The sequence below is a fragment of the Colobus angolensis genome, unplaced genomic scaffold (assembly GCF_000951035.1).
Source record: "Colobus angolensis palliatus isolate OR3802 unplaced genomic scaffold, Cang.pa_1.0 Scaffold71, whole genome shotgun sequence".
NCBI classification, from domain to species: Eukaryota; Metazoa; Chordata; class Mammalia; order Primates; family Cercopithecidae; genus Colobus; species Colobus angolensis.
In genome coordinates, this window is record NW_012120821.1 from 367,427 (window position 1) to 386,613 (window position 19,187).

The window sequence follows — 19,187 nt, forward strand, 5'->3', positions numbered from 1 at the left end:
ATAATCCTTTGGGTATATACCCAGCAGTGGGATGGCTGGGTCATATGGTAATTTTTAAACATTGAGATGAGATTACTGATTCCAAAGGCACATTCCACTAAGAAACCTTTGTTTCTGTAGTTATAATCCATTTCTCATTATTGATATCATAGTTATATGTTTTTCTGTCCATCTCTCAAACTACTAGCCCCTGTCAGATTTTCTTGATTTGCTGAATTTTGATAATTTTATTGGAATTTTCAAATAGCTGACATATTAGTCAAGGTAGGTTAGCTTATGCTACAGTAAGAAAATAATCGTCCAATTATCAGTCGCTTAAAACACAAAGATTATTATTTCTCACGTATATCAAGTTTGTACCTTTCAGGGAAAGCTGTCTTTCCTGTAAAGGCACACATTGCACTTCTGTATGAAAAAAGGAGTCATCGATTACTGAGACGGCAGTAGAGAGAGGTTCAGAGCCAAACAATTAAATGCATCTGTGGAAGTTTTTTGTTTGTTTGTTTTTGGAGATGGATTCTTGCTATGTCACCCAGACTGGAGTGTAGTGGCATGATCTCAGCTCACTGCAACCTCTGCCTCGTGGGTTCAAGCGATTCTCATGCCTCAGCCTCCCTAGTAGCTGGGATTACAGGCACACGCCACCATGCCTGGCTAATTTTTGTGTTTTTAGTAGAGACAGGGTTTCACCATGTTGGCCAGGCTAGTCTCAAACTCCTGACCTCAAGTGATCCACCCACCTCTGCCTCCCAAAGTGCTGGGATTACAGGCATGAGCCACCACGCCCAGCCGCATCTGTGCAAGTTTATAGATCACTTCTACTCACATTTCATTGCCCAACAAAAGTCACATGACTGTGTCTAACTTCAAGAGGGAAAAAGAAAGTAAAATTCTTCATTGAGCCCAGAAGGAGAGGGGAAAATGGATAGTGTTGTTAATGGCCTCTGTATCTTGATTTTTCTGATTACTTGCTTTGTGTTTTCTTGAAAGTGTCCTATCATCTCTAACCCTGATTGCAGGTGCTGTTTTGGTAAGCCTGACCACCTCACCACCTACCGCCACAAAAAGAACTTCTATCTTAGAAAAGCAAGTAGTTTTGCCTTTTACATCTTTGTTAAGAATTTCAAGGTCATTATCTCTGAAATTCTGAGAATTTCATCAGTCTTATGTCTTTGACAATTCATGTCGTAAAATTGGTGATTTTTTCTTTCCTATATAGTAGTTTCCCCTTATCCTCAGTGGATGTGTTCCAAGACCCCAGTGGAAGCCTGAAACCTCAGATAGTGCCAGATCCTATATATACCACATTTTTTCCCATATATACATACCTCTGATAAAGTTTAATTCCTAAATTAGGTGCAGTAAGAGATTAACAACAATAATTAATAAAATAAAACAATTATAACAATATGCCAGCATCACTACTCTTGTGCTTTGGGACAATTGTTAAGTAAAATAAAGGTTACTTGAACACAAGCACTGTGATACTGTGACAGTGGATCTGATAACTGAGACTGCTTCTAAGTGACTAATGGGTGGGTAGCATAGACAGTGTGGATGTGGACACACTGGACAAAGGGATAATTCATGTCCTGGGCGGGCAGGATGGAGCAGGACAGCGTGACATTTCATCATGCTACTAAGAATGATGTGCTATTTAAAACTTTTAAATTGTTTATTTCTGAAATTTTCCATTTAATGTTTTCAGACTGAGGTTAACTGAAACCTTGAAAAGTGAAACCCGGATACGGGGGTAAGGCTGTACACTTTGTTTAGTGTTGATAAACAGCACAGGCTGTATTACAGCTTGACACGAGATTGTATTCTCTCTTTCTCTTGGAGGCTAGATGGAGTCTGTTGAAGATTGCAGTCGGTATTTAATGCAGAGAATTTGATAGAGGGGAGCGATTAAGTGTGGGCCATTTTCTTCTGTGCCTCACCTTTGTGGAGTAGACTGGCAGGCAGGCTCTTGGAGTGGAGCACAGCAGATGTGGCTGATGTAAGGGCAGATTGATTCTGTTTTCTCTTATCTCAAAATACCTTTGTGAAAATTCAAACGTTTCAGGTGAGGGGTGAGACTCCTTTCTAATTTCTAATGATGCTTGAATTTTTTCTTTCATATTGATATAATCATCTTGAGGGATAATGGAAAAGGGAGCTAAGTCAAATGTGTATTCTTAGGTTTTCATCTGAATATTGCTTCTACTTTTAAGCTTGTTTGGATAAAGTTTGATTCCAGTATTTAACAGGAATAAAAACAGTTTCAAATCCATTATTTTTTTGAGACATTAGGTTCCATCTCAACATGGATGTAAAAAATAAGATATTCAAATATATTGGATTTATGTGCTGAAGGCAACAAGTTTCCCTCCCTTTCCCTATTATTCTACACTACTCTAAGGTCCTCTAAAGGCAGCATGATGGAAATTTATGAAGTTGTTAATGCGCATTTTATTGAATAAACTGAAAGTATGCATATTGGTGTTTTTCTTTGATGCATGTCATTTGTTATCATGGGCATCATTTGTTTAATCAACAAATGTTTATTGAGTTCCTGTGACCCAGGAGATGATGTTGGGGATTATAAATATCCACAAGACAGCTTCCCCCTGCAACTCCTGGAGCTTGTTTTTTAGTTAGGTAGACAAAACTGTAAACAAATAATGGATGATAAACTCTATGATGAGAAATTAAGTTTGCTTAGAGACTGATGGTGTCCGTTGTTTTAGATAGGGTATGTGGGAAGTCCTCTTTGGGGGGTAGTATTTGCAATGATTTGAATGAAGGGAGGGAGCAGCCATGCCCAGGGGAAAAGCTTTCCAGGCAGGAGGGTTAGCAATTGCACAGGCCCAATGTGGAAATAAACTAGTGTGGCTGGAATAGGGGAAAGGAAAAGTCAGAGATATTTGACCATGGACTTTTTCCCCCTGTATTTTATGTAAAACTAGTGGAGGACTTTGAGCATTGGTGGAGTGAATACATTTATATTCTATTTATTTTTAAATTTTAATTTTAATTTCAATTTATGTTTTGAGATGGGGTCTTGCTCTGTCTCCCAGGCTGGATTACAGTGGCAGGATCATGGCTCACTAAAGTCTTGACCTCCTGGGCTCAAGCAGCCCTCCTGTTTCAACCTCCCAAGTAGTTGGGATTACAGGTGTGTGCCATCACGCCCACCTAATTTTTGTTGTTATTATTATTATTATTATTTGTAGAGTTGGGGTCTTGCTATTATGCCTGGGCTGGTCTCAAACTCCTAGGCTCAAACAATCCTCCTGCCTTGGCCTCCTAAAGTATTGCGATTACAGGTGTGAGCTACCATGCCTGGCTATTTATATTTTTAAAAGATCATTCTGGTTACTATGTGGAGAAATGGGAAATGAGGAGATGCAGGAGTATCATCAGCTAAGAGTCTCCTTAAATTGTTTGGGCAGAGATAATGGTGGTTCTGTCTAGAGTGGCAGCAGTGGATTTGGAGAGAAGTGGTCTGAGTTAGGATATGGGGTATTTTGAAAATAGGGTTGACAGAACTTGTTGGATTAGATGTGGGGGTGTGAAGGAAAGAAAGGAAATACATGTGACTGTTAGGTTTTTGGCATTAGCAACTAAAATAAGGATGGCATTATTTAGTAAGGAGTTTAGTAAGGAGCAAGGCTGGGAGCAGGCAAAGATTTTGGTATATTAAGAGTTAAGGCTGGGAACAGTGGCTCATGACTGTAATCCCAGCACTCTGGGAGGCTGAGCTGGGTGGATTGCTTGAGGCCAGGTGTTCGAGACCAGCCTGGGCAACATGGTGAGACTCTGACTCTACTAAAAATACAAAAATTAGCCAGGCATGGTGCCATATGCCTTTAGTTGCAGCTACTCAGGAGGCTAAGGTGGGAGGATCGCTTGAGCCCAGGAGATCCAGGCTGCAGTGAGCTGTGATCACACCACTGCACTCCAGCCTGGGCGACAAAGCAAGATCCTGTCTCAAAAACAAAGCAAAACAAAAACAACCAGTTAGGTTTGAGGTCCTTTAGATGTCCAGGAGGATATTTGAGTTTGCTGATGGCATGATCTCTTAGGAGGAGAGAAAAGATGTGAGATTTTTGTCACCTTGAAACTGATATTCTCAGTTTAAACAGGTAATATTAAGTGATAATTGGTGTAAGCTGGAAGTATTTTCTACTCCACTGTCCTCAGTGAGCCATTATAATTTTCTTTTATTTTTCTCCTTTTGGCTTGCTTAGTCGTATTGTGTATCATGATGATTTTTTTCTTTCACATTTCTGGTAAATGGTGATTATTAGGAAGTTGAACCAATTGTGTATAAAAAATGTAAAAGACATTTAACAGGGAATGTGCTTCCCAAGGCCCATTGTTTACCACATAAAGGAAACCACTGACTTTTTGTTACATCAGTGAAGATAACATTATTTTGTGAACACAGTACTCCTTTTATGACTAACATTTTTTGTACTGTGATCAGAAGAAATTATGAAAACAATAAGTTAATGGGAAATGTAGACATGTTACAAGTGAGGATTTATTCAGTGAAAGACCTTAGAAATCCTGATTTCTCATCATAACATTTCACATTTCTCTAATTGTAGAGGTCGTTGCTATTAGTATAAATTGTGGAAAAATATAACTTGAGAAAGTAGTATGTATTCAGTCATTAATTTCTTGGGTTTTAATAAAACGTTTTAACAAATGTTAACAGAGAAAATGTAGCAATGCATGGTAGTGGGAATATTCACTTTTATTCTGAAGTAGAGGAAGGAAGTCTGTATTTTGGTAAATATAGTTACTATTGTAGTGAGCATATATTTACGGTGTAAATAGACTATCTGCTTCCCATTGTTAATTCATGCTTAGTAGTAAAGTCCTCAGGGGCACTCCTCTTGATCTTAGCCAGAAGGCAGAGAACAATTCCTTGGGTAAAGTTTGATGAAAAACAAAAATTCTTAGAAGACAAGGATATAATAATAGAATCTGGGCTCACTGGAGATCAAGGAATTTTATCTTCTACCCTTTACCCAACTTCCCACTCCAAAAACCAGAACAAAAACCCATCAAAATGGATCTTTGGCCATAAAAAAGCCTCCCCATTTCTGAGCATCTAAGAAACGTACATGTGGGCTGGGTGTAGTGGCTCACACCTGTAATCCCAGCATTTTGGGAGGCTGAGGTGGGTGGATCACCTGAGGTCAGGAGTTCAAGTCCAGCCTGGCCAACATGGTAAAACCTCATCTCTACTAAAACACATAAATTAGCCGGGTGTGGTGGCGGGTGCTTGTAATCCGAGCTACTCGAGAGGCTGAGATGGAGAATTGCTTGAACTAGGGAGGCAGGAGTTGCAGTGAGCTGTGATCATGCCACAGCACTCTAGCCTGGGTGACAGAGTGACACTCTGTCTCAAGTGTACATATGGAGGCAAGAATCTTAGAACAGCTAGAGATGATAAGATGTTCAAGTTTTAAGCTGTGTATATCATAGACACAATTTTGTTGTAAAAATGTGACCCTTCCACTAGTATAATGACCTCAACCTTTTTTTTTTTAATTTATTTTATTTCTTATAGAGATGGGGTCTTCCTGTGTTGCCAAGCTGGTCTCAAACTCTTGGGCTCAAGTGATCCTCCTGCTTTGGCCTCCCAAAGTACTGGGATTACAGGTGTGAGCCACCATATCCAGCCAGTCTCAACCATTAATAAAAAAAAAAAAAAAAAATCTGCATATAGTGTGCATGTGTGGCACATTTCCCTTATGACATTACTTGTTTTGTATTTCCCCATTCCTGCCCCTCCAGTCTCTACCTCTCTGATTCTGAGCTGGTTAGAGGATACAGTGGCCATAGGTGCTTACGTTCTAGTTAGGGAGAAAGCCAATAAGGAATTAAATAAGTATATAAAACCGAGCATATGTTAGTGATGAGTTCTACAATGAAAACAAAATGGAAATAGGATAGTGACATGGGAGGCCTGCTTGCTATTGTGTGTTCTTCTGAACCTTTTTCTCATTTGTCAGTTCGGAATGATAATCATCTACCTCCTTAGAGTAGTTTGGACTTAATTAAGTTCTGTGTGAAATGCACCTAGCAGAGTAACTGGCAACATACCTAATTATCAAGTACATGATATTTTCCCTTTCCCTTTCTTTCTGTAATTTGAATCTTCCAAATCTGTAGTGTAGTGCCATAGAATCTACCTTAGTTAGAGTATGTTTAAACTATGTCCCTGTGTGAATTTGGAGTTCTTACGGAAACAGTAAATAACAACATAGATGACTCTTGAGGACATCACACTTAGTGAAATAAGCCAGTTACAAAAGAACAAACATTGTATGATTTTACTTAGTCAGGCCGATAGAGACAGAAGGTAGAATGGTGACTGTCAGACTGTGACAGAGAGAATGGGGTTGACCGTAATGGGTATAGAGTTGCACTTTTGTAAGATGAAAAGAGTTCTGGAGATGGATGGTGGTTATGATTGCCCAACAGTGTGAATGTATTTAATGTATACTTTTTTCATTTTCATTTTATTTATTTATTTATTTTATTTTTTGAGATGAAGTCTTGCTCTGTTGCCCAGGCCTGGAGTGAAGTGGCGTGATCTCGGCTTACTACAACCTCCACCTCCCAGGTTCAAGCAGTTCTCCTGCCTCAGCTACTCCCTGAGTAGCTGGGAATACAGGTGTGTGCCACCACACCTGTCTAATTTTTTGTATTTTTAGTCGAGACGGGGTTTTGTTATGTTGGCCGGGCTGGTCTTGAACTTCTGACCTCCTGATCTCCCTGCCTCGGCCTCCCAAAGTGCTGGGATTACAGGTGTGAGCCACCGTGCCCAGCCTTAATGTACATTTTAAAATGGTTAAGATGGTAAATTATATGTGTTTTACTGCTTCTTGTTTTCTTTTTTAAGACAGAGTCTCGCTTTGTCACCAGGCTGGAGTGCAGTGACGCAATCTCAGCTCACTCCAATCTCCGCCTCCTGGGTTCAAGCAATTCTCCTGCCTCAGCCTCCTGAGTAGCTGGGATTACAGGTACACACCACCACACCCAGCTAATTTTTGTATTTTTAGTAGGGATGGGGTTTCACCATGTTGGCCAGGATGGTCTCAATCTCCTGACCTCATGATCTGCCCACCTTGGCCTCCTGGGTTGGGATTACAGGCGTGAGCCACCACACCCGGCCTTTAGTGCAATTTTTAAAAAAGTAAGTGATAAAATTATTACCTTGCTCCACTCTTCCCATTTTGGTAGATATCAGTGAATCAAGTTGTTCCTGACAAAATCATGAAATAGAGGGTGGTTGTTTTTGCATCATGAATCTATGTGAGAGTTCCAAAAAATGAAAATGTTGTTAGGAATTTTTATCATCTTAACTTCCACAGGTGTCAAACCCTAAACTGTTGATTGGTGAGCAAAGAGCATAGTGTGGCTGGAAAAGATATTTCTGTTGTTTTGTTTTGTCAATTTATAGTATATTTATTGGGCACTTAATTGTCTTTAGTGAACAAGAGTAATAACATTTGTTGATATTATCTACCAGCAATTATTCTAAGTTTATGCTTAACAATACTTGATACTAATAATGGTTTGTCATCTTTATATAGCAGCCTTGAAGGTGTTATTCTCATTTTGTAGTTGAGAAATCTGAGGCTCTGAGTGCTGAGTGACTTTCTACTTTAAAAATGATTTTAGAGGAATTTCAATACATGGAAACGAAGGGAGGGCATTCTAGATGGAATAAAACATGTGTTAGATCTGTGTGATCTGTGTGTAGGAAGGCATGGGGTATATATTTACACAGAGCAAAGAGTTCAGCCTGACTGAAGTCTGGATAACATTCGGGAGATGGGCTGGCAATTTAGTCTCTTCCATTAGAATCTTGATGAGGTTAATGAATTCCTGAACAATTTTCTGTAGGCATTGGGAAACACCATTGAATTACCAAGCCTGGGGTAATCAGAGTTATGCGCTAGGAAGCAATATCTGAGGTGCATTGGAGTAGTGAGAGAGGGGAGGCCAAAGATCGGTTAGAGTGACCACTTGGAATTCTTTTGCAGTCATTAGGAAGTAGTTGGGTTCAGAGTGCAAATGGCTGGTAGTTGAGTAAGTTGAGAGGTGAGAAGGGAGAAGTATGAATGTAAGTGGAAGTGAAGTGGAAGGGAGGAGTCTATGGAGCATGAGTGTAAGTAACACTTTTTTTGTGTGTTGGGGGAGCATAATGATCACCTGAATATGTAGGTCAGATGTAGGATTAGCTTTGAAAAGGGAGGATTCTGAGAGATATTTGAAAAAAAAATGCCTTCACACATAGAGCCTATGAGCACAAGAAGGAGGGACTGACTTCAGCAGTCTTGAATTTGAAGGGTTGACGTTGGGCAACCTTTTTCAGTTTAGCAGATGAAGATATCTGTAGAGAGTATGGGACTGTAGTGGGCCTGGAGACTTGAAGAGTAGACAAGTTTCAACCTCTGTAAGAGAGAATTCAAATTTAATAGGGTCAATTTTCACACTTTAGAGTGTGACGTGGAATAATAGTAGTGTACTTATGTTCGTCTTTTATACAAATAACGTATAGAGTAGAAGCTCTCTTAAACAATATTGGCTATATAATATACCTGCAGTTGGGTTGGCTGAATAGAATATTTGTTTAAAATGAGAAAGAAAGATACATACCTTAAATATTTTGTAAGTGTGTGAATGCTTATATTTCACCAGTCTTGTGATGCATAGCCAAGACATTTTCTTTAAAATGTTTTTAAAGTGGCTTCCCTTAATTAAATTACACAACCTAATGTTTAGCGACAAAACATTTTATTTTTGCACTCATTTTTGATGTAATATGCAACTAAACTATGTAATTATAGTAAATACAACAGACATAAGCTGATTTTAGAATAAACACAATTTACTCTAGGATGCTACTGTGTTACTGGGAGAAAAATGAGGTGGTGTACCAAAGAGGACTCCCCTTTCCCCTACAAGGAAATTGAAGCTCCGAACTTGTTGCTTGACTATGGTTTTAGGATTGCCAATAATCTGGTTTTATCACTGAATTCAATGCTTTTCTCATTATATGGAGTTATAAGGTGAAATAGAATAATATGTCAGATATTGGTTAGTAGTTAGGAAGTTATAGACTGTAGTTGTTTAAAAGTAGCAGCTTTATTGAGATATAATTCACATGCTGTGCAAGTCACCAATTTAAAGTGTGCAATTTAAGGCTGTGCATGGTAGCTCATGCCTGAAATCCCAGTACTTTGGAAGGTGAGGGAGGAGGAACACTTGAGGCCAGGAAATAGAGACTGGTCTGGGCAACACAGCAAGACCCCATCTCTACAAAAAATTAAAAAACTAGTCAGACATGGTGGCATGCTCCTGTACTTCTAGGTACTCTGGAGGCTGAGGCAGGAGGATTGCTTGAACACAGGAGTTTGAGGCTACAGCGAGCTATAATTGCACCATTGCACTCCAGCCTAGGTGACAGAGTCAAACCTGTTTTCAAATAAATAAAGTGTACAATTAGAGCCTTTTTTATATTCATAGAATTGTGCGACCATTACTATAATAGACTTTTAGAACATTTTCATCACCCTCTGAAAGAAACCCTCTACCCATTAATAGTCACACCTATCTTTTGTCTCCTGGCCCTAGGCAACCACTTACCTGTTTCCTCTTTGTTAGATTTGTCTATTATGGACATTTCATATAAATGGAATCATATAATATGTGGCCTTTTGTGAGTGGCTTCTTTCAGTTAGCATAATCTTTTTAAGATTCATCCATGTCGTAGTATGTGTCAGTACTTTATTCCTTTTCATGGCAGGGTAATATTCCATTGTGGATATACAACATTTTATTTATCCATTCATCAATTGATGACATTTAGGTTGTTTCTGCTTTTTGACCATTACAAATAATGCTACTATGAACATTTGTATGCATATTTTTGTGTGGGTATGTTTTCATTTCTCTGGGATATATACCTGAGTGTGGAATTGCTGGGTCATGTTTAACCTTTGAGGAACTTGCAGACTTTTGATTAGTGATATATGGAAGCTGCTAAAATGTTAACATGTTGTAAGCATGGCTGTTACTAATAACCAACCATATTTCCTATTTTTTAATCTTCCAGCCTAGAACATTCCATATTCTATTTCACACACGGTGACTCACTCACTACCGCTTTGTACCAGTGTGCCCACTTGAGTGCCTGTAAAGTACAAGCTCCAGATCGAAAAAGCTTCTAGATGGATGCTTTCCAAACTTGGTGTCTTTTCTACAAACTCTGTGCCTCAACAACCATTTCTAAGTGGTAAGGACATGTATAGTTCCTCTTTTCTAGGCCTTCTGTCCTTTTTTATATATGAATTAATACCTGCACTTTTTGTATTTTCTCTAAATCCAATATAAAAGTAGCAAAACCATCAGATTTTTTGAGACCTGAAAACATTTTTTACATATTACATTCTGTGCACAGAACATGCATGTTTGTAAAGAATATAAACACATGTGAACAACTTTATGGCTGTGCACTTTATGTGCCTTATTTGTACTCTGTAGTCCCTTATTGTAAGGCTGAGATAATTGATCTTGTTACTGTCTTACCTATTTAGGGATTTTGAGCCCATTTGTTGAAGAATATCCTCCTACTTCCTGGCAATTGTAAATTATGTATACATTCATGGAGATGATAAGAGAGGTGTGCAATGCCAGCTCTTCTTTTTATAGCATAGCACTGTGTGTGCCTTTTCATATTCTGACTTTTTTTTGGAAGCATAGGTGTCAGTTAGCCAACAAGTTTTCTAGACAACTCTGAGATTTACTCAGAACACATAGGGTTGGTGAGGGGAGAGTAAAATTGAGCAGAAATGGGAGACTTTTAAAAGAAAATGATTGAAATAGACTCATTTTGAGCCAGTCAACCAATGCTTACTGTTTAAGAATGAAAATATATAATGACATTTAGCATAATAAAGAAGTAAGTTATCAAATGGAAACTGTGATATTAGATAAAGATGAAAGGCAGGTAGATAGAGTGAAAATTGGGGTACATTTTAGCTCTAGTTCTAATCATTAATTGCATAGTTTTCTTGAATGCCAGTTAATTATCCTTGGTAGACCCAGTTTTCTCGTCTGAATTGAGTGAATTAGACTAAATGATTTGTAAGGATTTTTGGTGCTTTCATAATCCCAACACTTTATAAACTATAATGAACAAATTGATAGATTTTTGGTTTTTTTGGAGGTTATGCTTTCATCCCTAACCTATCTGATAGAGACACTTTAGGTCTATTTTTGCTGAGTTGTGGGGCAAGAATAAGGTCTCCACTGTCAGAATACTTTTCAGTTAATCTTTCTGTTTTGAAGTTGGTGTCTTTCATTCTCTTTCTTTGCCCATTTTTATCCTTTTCTCCTACTGACCTCAAGGACTTTCCTTCATTTCACTCAGACACACTCTTTCTGTCCACTCCTATATCATATTAGTGGCTCTCATTATGCTTCCTTAACGTGTCTAGCATCCATTATTTTCACGTTAGCATTTTTCCAGGGTTACTACATCTTAGATCAGTGATTCTAATTCTAGGACCCTTTATAAAAACACAGATACCTTTTGAATCTAAGTGTGATGGCTCATGCCTGTGTTCCCAGTGCTTTGGGAGGCCCAGGTGGGATCATGACCTGAGGCCAGGAGTTTGAGACCAGCCTGGGCAACATAGCAAGACCCCATCTCTACAGAAAATTTAAAAATCAACCAGGTGTGATTGTTACACACCTTTAGTCCCAGATACTTGGGAGGCTAAGGTGGGAGGATTGCTTGAGCCCACCTCAAGAGGTTGAGGTTGCAGTAAGCTATGATTGCATTCCAGCCAGGGTGATAGAGCAAGACCCTGTCTCTTAAAAAGAAATACAGGCCGGGCGTGGTGGCTCATGCCTGTAATCCCAGCACTTTGGGAGGCCGAGGCAGGCTGATCACGAGGTCAGGAAATCAAGATCATCTTGGCTAACATGGTGAAACCCCCTCTCTACTAAAAATGCAAAAAATTAGCCAGGTGTGGTGTCACGTGCCTGTAGTCCCAGCTACTGGGGAGGGTAAGGCAGGAGAATTGCTTGAGCCTAGGAGGTGGAAATTGCAGTGAACCGAAATTGTACCACCGCACTCCAGCCTGGGTGACAGAGTGAGACTCGATCTCAAAAAAAAAAAAATAGAAATAAAGATACTTTTTGAAACAAATTTGGGAGAAGGTTGTGATTCTTTGGCAGGTAGTTAAGGCCAGCATTCGTTTACCAGGACTGGAGCCTCAAAGTTCTCTTACTTCTCACTTCAATCCCTTCTTGCCTTAGACCTCATTATTACCCGGAACAGTTTCTTTTCTAAGGTCCTGGAAAGAGGATCTTCTTTTTATTTCAGGATTTTTTTTTTCTTGTGTCTGTAAAAGAAATGTTTTGTCTTATTTATTTACAATTTTTATTATGGAAAATGAGAAACATATGCAGAAATAAACGGACTGGTATAACCAATCGCTTTGTATTCAGACCCAGATTCAGTAATTATCAAGTCATACCCACATTGTTTATCTATACCCCACCAACTTTTCTCCCACTCCTGTGTTATTTTAAAGCAACTTCTAGACATCATGTGTCTTATTTATAAGTATTTCAGTATGTATCCTTAAGACCCTTTAAAAAAATAATGATAAAGTTGCTATGAACACTATTGTACATATCTTTGGGCATATCTGTGTACTTTTTTTTCCTTGGGTATATACTCAGAAATATAATTTGCACTTCTGTATTTTCATATTATAAAAAATCATGAAGGGAATAAAAATAATTTAAAAATGAAAAAGAATTTGCAATATTGTTTTGGACTTAGCAGCACATTCTCTCAGCAATGTTTAGTCAAATTACTGTATATATTATTATCTATTACTGTATAACAAACTACCCTGAAACTTAGTGGCTTAACACAGTGACATTATTATCTCACAGTTGCTGTGAGTCAGTTTCTTTGGGGTGCAGCTTAACTGGGTGCTTTTGGCTCAGAGTCCTTCATAAAGCAGCAATCCAAGTATCTTCTGGGGCTACATTCATCCCACGACTCAAGTAAAAGAGGCACAAAGGAACAGCCTTCTGGGGTGCTTTCAAGCTCACTCATGTGATTATTGACAGGTCTCAGGTCCTTTCTGGCTGTTGGCCAGAGGCCAATTCCTTGACGCTTCCATAGGGCAGCTAACAACATGGGCAGCTGGTTGTTAGTTCAGAGCAAGGGAGAGAGGGCATCCAGATGGAAAACCATGCTCTTTCTGTAACTTATTGTTAGAGTGAGAGCCCATCACACCTGCGGCATCCTTTTAAAAAAATTATTGTGCTAAAGTGTGCATACTGTAAACTGAACATTTTATCTATTTTAAGTGTACAATTCAGTGGCATTACATACATTTACATTGTTGTGCAATTATCACCATCATTTATCCCCAGAACTTTCTCATCTTCACAAAATGAAACTCTATACCCATTAAATAACTCCCCATTGTCTTCTTTGCCCAGCCCCTGACAGCCACCATTCTACTTTCCCAAGAGTTTGGCCCCTCTAGGTACCTCGTAAGTGAAATCATGCAGTTATAGTATTTATCCTTTTGTGACTGGCTTTTTTCACCCAGGATAATGTCTTCAAGGTCATTCATGTTATAGTATGTGTCAGAATTTCATTCTTTTTTAAGACTGATAATATTCCGTTGTATTTACATGCCACATTTTGTTTATCCATCCATCCACTGATAGTTGAGTTCTTTCCACATTTTGGCTGTTGCGAATAATGATGCTAGGAACAAGGTATTCAGTTGAATTCTATTCCTAGAATCAAGTCTTTCAATTCAGTCTACACTAAAAGGGAGGTGAGGCCAGGCGCAGTGGCTCATGCCTGTAATTCCAGCAGTTTGGGAGATTGAGGCAGGTCCCCTGAGGTCAGGAGTTTGAGACCAGCCTGTCCAACATGGTGAAACCCTGTCTCTACTAAAAATACAAAAATTAGCCAGGAGTGGTGGCGGGTGCCTGTAGTTCCAGCTACTCAGGAAGCTGAGGCAGGAGAATCGCTTGAACCCAGGAGGTAGAGGTTGCAGGGAGCTGAGATCACACCACTGCTTTCCAGCCTGGGTGACAGAGTGACACTGTGTAAAAAAAAAAAAAAGGGGGGGGTGAATAGTGAATACTTACAGGTATGAATACCAGAAAGTATGATCATAGGGTCTGCTCTCAGCGCTACCGTACTGTTTAAGTTAGTCTTAATAATTGTTCTCTGTATAGTTATGCCACCAACTGAATATATAATTAAGTTCATTATCTTTCATATTTAATAACTGTTCTAAAATGTAATTTTGTTTTATAATCATGTATAATAGTTTTATGGTTCCAAAGTCAAATTCTGTTTTCTCCTCCATGTAAGTAATCATATTCTAGAAACTTTTTTTTTTTGAGAAAAATATAAGCAAGCTACATATTCATATTTCTCCTTATATAAATGATAGGATACTATATATATTTTTTTTACTTGATATATTCTGGGAATCACTCCTAATCTTTTTATAGCTATATAATAACCCATTGGGTGAATGTGCCATAGTTTATTTAACCAGTTCCCAATTGATGGGAACTTGGATTGCTTATAATCTTTTGCTAATATAAATGGTATAATATAAATGCATAACCTTGCGGATATACAAATCTTTTTATATCTTGCCATTGTATGTTTGGGACAAGTTCTTAGAAGTGGAATTGCTGGGCCAAAGGGTAAATGAGTATGCAGTGTTTGTTTGTTTGTTTTAAGACAGTCTCACTGTCACCCAGGCTGGAGTGCGGTGGCATGATCTCAGCTCACTGCAATTTCCACCTCCCAGGTTCAAGCAATTCTTGTGCCTCAGCCACCCGAGTAGCTGGGATGACAGGTGTGCACTACCATGCCTGGCTAATTTTTTTTTTTTTTTTTTTTTTTGAAATGGAGTCTCGCTCTTGTCGCCCAGGCTGGAGTATAGTGGCTCAATCTTGGCTCACTGCAAGCTCCGCCTCCCGGGTTCAAGCGATTCTTCTGCCTCAGCCTCCTGAGTAGCTGGGATTACAGGCACCTGCCACCATACTTTTTTTTTTTTTTTTTGTACTTTTAGTAGAGACTACTAATTTTTGTACTTTTAGTAGAGACTGGGTTTTGCCATGTTGGCCAGGCTGGTCTGGAACTCCTGACCTCAGGTGATCTGCCCACCTCAGCCTCCCAAAGTGCTAGAATTAAAGGTCTGAGCCACTGCACCTGGCCTATTTTTTGTATTTTTTAGTAGAGACAGGGTTTTGCCATGTTGGCCAGTCTGGTGTGGAACTCCTGGCCTCAGGGATCTGCCTGCCTCAGCCTCCCAATGTGTTGGGATTACAGACGTGAGCTACCATGCCCGGCCTTGTGTTTTTTGGATATTGTTAGATTTATCCTCATAAGAAATTGTATCTCTTTGTGTTCCCATCAGTAATGTATGAGAGTGCGTATTTTTTCATACATAACCTTGTCAGCAGAATATGTTGTCAAATTTTGAGGGTTTTGTCAAATGGAATTTCATTGTAGTGTTAATTTCCCCTTCCTTATGGGTGATATTGAATATCTTTTTATATGGCTAAGAGGCATTTGCATTTCTTTTTATTTTTCCAATTGTCCATTTCTTTAGCCCCCTTTTCTATTTGTTGGTATTTTTTATTTTATAAGCTCTTTACACATTAGAAATATCAATCGCTTGTCTCTGTTTTCTTTTTCCTAACAGTTAAACAGAGGTATTCCGTATTCTGCTTTCAATTGGCTTCATTTTTTCCTCATTCTTTTTCATTAATGTTACGTTTATTCTTCTGGATAAGTGATTGTTTGACTCCACTTGTACATGCGAGACCTATTTCATTATTTCTTCAAGTTCAACATACTTTAGATAGAATGTGACTTTATCCACAAACCTGTGTTCCCTTTATCAAGTAATGGTATTGCCATTTTCCCAGATGAAAAATTGAAGTGACCTTTTTGACTTTATTTATTATTTATTCAACAAGTATTTGTTGAGTACCTATCAGGTTTCAAGTACGGGCTGGGAATTAGGTGGCAAATAGTATAATCCTAGCTCTCAGGGCATAGTCTAAGAGGGGAGTAGGTGTTCCACAAATACACAAACCATGTCTAAATATGTGGTTAAGAATTCCAAGAGAGAATGTAAAAGTGGGGACACATTATTACATTGGAGAGGTTGTGAGTTGCCTCTTTGAGAAAATGACACTTAAGCTAAGATTTGAAGGACGTTTAGGATTAGCTTGGTGGAAAAAAGTCAGTGTGGCAGTTTCCTGACATAGGAAACAGTGTGTAGAAGGATCCTGAGGCAGAAACGAAGTTGGACTTCTAGGAAATGAAAAGACCAGTTTAGCTGGCATGCAGGGAGAAGGGGTGGAGGGGCCTGAGATATCCAATTGCTTTGTAAAGAGATCACTCTGACTGTGGCAGGGGTAATCCATTGGAGGGGGTCATGTAGAAGTCAGTCGGGAGCTGGTTAGCAGACTGTTGTAGTAATTGTGAAAGGTGATGATGCCTATTTGTTCAGTTATAAAATTCTTTCAGTTCTAATTCAGGAGTTTGTTCATTCCCTCTCTTGACTACTGGGATAGATTTTAAAAAATTGGTCCCATACTGTCTTAGTCCCTGTTCCCCATCCAGTCTGCTTCAGAAGACAACTTTTAGAGTCAACAGTCTGTTCATATCATTTCCTTTCTCAAAAACTTATGGTGGTTCTATGATTGTGGAAGAATGAGATCCTACCTGTTATTGAAGCTTTTGTCATTTTCTTTAGGTTTCAAGATCTGCTCTCCTGAGACAACTTTCTTTGGGCAGCCAAGATGGGTACTTTTCTGCCTCTTTTCTTAGCTCATCTCCGATCTTCTATCATGACATCTGTACCTCTATTCCCCACCAACCCCCACTATTCCCTGATCCTTCTTAAATCCCAAGATTAATTTTTTTTAACTCAACATATACTCAATTTTCTTTTGACATGTCAATTCTAAGATTTATTATAGTTTATGTTGAGAAATATTCATGTATTTATTTGGAGTGCAACGAAATTATATATATATATATATTTATATTTGAGACATCACCCTGTCACCCAGGCTGGAGTGCAGTGGTGCAATCTTGGCTCACTGCAACCTCCGCCTTTCGGGTTCAAGCGATTCTGTTGCCTTAGCCTCCTGAGTAGCTGGGATTACAGACATGCGCCACCATGCTTGGTTAATTTTTGTATTTCTAGTAGAGACAGGGTTTCACCATGTTGGCCAGGCTGGTCTCAAACTCCTGACCACAGGTGATCCACCTGCCTCACCCTCCCAAAGTGCTGGGATTACAGGCGTGAGCCACTATGCCCGGCCTATTTTTTATTTTTAAAACTGATAGGAACCCAGTAGATATATGTTGAATTGTATGAGATTAGGGAGCATTCCATGTGGTGGATCAGTCATTCAAATTTCTTATAAAAGAAGGAAGTCTCAAGTATAATTTTATAAATATTTTGAATAGAACTTTTGGGAGTAACCTCATTTAGAAACAGAAAAATGTTATTTGCTGTTTGAAGCAGCTTTTATAGTTCAGTGCACATCAAATGCTTATATTGTCTACATTGAGTTGACAAAAATGTGTTTATATGGCGATATTAGAGTTCTTATGACTTACTGGGGGTAATGGCATATTTAGGGCATTAAATATTTGATTGCCAGGTATCAGAAAATGGTCAATAAAATAATGAATGTGTAGGTATTTGAATGCACCTCTGCTTTTATCTGAGATACCTTTGAACTCATTGTCCCCTTAGCTGACTTCTTAGTGTGTATCTGTCTAGAGTAAATGTAATAGTCTGCCTATTGACAAGGATTAGTTTACTGGATTCTCATATTTGATTTTGTTAATAGATCAGTGCCAGCCAACGTGTTTCTTTTGTAAAGAGAAGAGTACTAATATTATTACTTACTGCCTACAACTTGCAAAATGATTTCATGTACTCTCTTTTTAAAAATCCTTACAGGTTTCCTTCTGTCTCTCTCTTACTCAGTTTTTCCTTCCCTCCCTTCTTTCTTCCTCTCCTTTTCTTCCTATAAATGAGGTTAAGTGACTTTGGGTAATTATGGCTTAGTATTGTGTAACTATACTACATACATTGTGTTGCGTTCTGATATGAAATCTTTTCTCTGAAATTACATTGGAAATGGGGTTTTTCAGATTTGTTGTAGATACGACTTTACAGATATTAATCTAACTTTTAGTTTCTTTGGATCACCTCTTGAATTAAGTAGTTGTTTTTGTCTCCTAATACATATTGATGCAATATAAAGGTTGGGTGGTTATAATAATTTTGGTCCTATACTGAATTTTTGTTATCTGAAATACAGTAGAAACTAAACCTTTTACGCCCATTTAAAAGTCAATTTTCTAAAGTCACATTTAACAGTTTTGGTGTTGCAATAATGTTAACTAATGAAAACTATTTCGGTTTTATTATTTTAAGGTAGAAGTATCTTAATGGAAATTTTAAATGAGCTTGCTTAAGATTAAGCACCTTGAGTCTAGTTTCTGGAATGTGATTTTAAGTTTTTTTAAAAAATTACTTTGAAACAGTAACTAGGGCAAGTACTTAAAGGTAAGAGTGAAATTATTTGGTACAATAAGCTTCAATTATAATGCATTTAGTTTGGAGTGATGAAAGTTTTTTTTTTTTTTTAATTTAACTTTTTTGAGACAGGGTCTTGCTCTGTCACCCAGGCTGAAGTGCAGTAGTGCAATCATAGCTCACTGCACTGCAGCCTTGACCTTCTGGGCTCAAACAATCCTCCCACCTCAGCCTCCCAAGTAACTGGGACTACAAACACACACTACCACGCCTGGCTAATATTTTAATTTTTTTTAGAGATGGGGTCTCACTATGTTGCCCAGGCTGGTCTTGAACTCCTGTGCTCAACTGATCCTCCCACCTCAGCCGCCCCAAGTACTGGGATTAGAGGCCTGAGCCACTGTGTCTAGCTGAAAGTTATTGTTTTTAAAACTGAGAATCTATAAAAGCAAAAATATTCATTGTAGCTCATGGTTTGACAGGTCTATGAAAAGCTTAAAATTATAAAATTGTCAGAAGTAAAATATCGCA

At 38.5% G+C, this 19,187-nt stretch overlaps 1 protein-coding gene across 1 annotated transcript in view; it reads left to right on the forward strand.

The window, feature by feature from the left end:
* Positions 1 to 19,187, forward strand: part of FRYL (FRY-like) — a 277,851-nt gene that overhangs the window by 41,814 nt on the left and 216,850 nt on the right. The window contains exon 2 of the mRNA XM_011927311.1: positions 10,127 to 10,306. The gene's annotated coding sequence lies outside the window, so the exon portion shown is untranslated. The remainder of the gene's footprint in view (positions 1 to 10,126; positions 10,307 to 19,187) is intronic.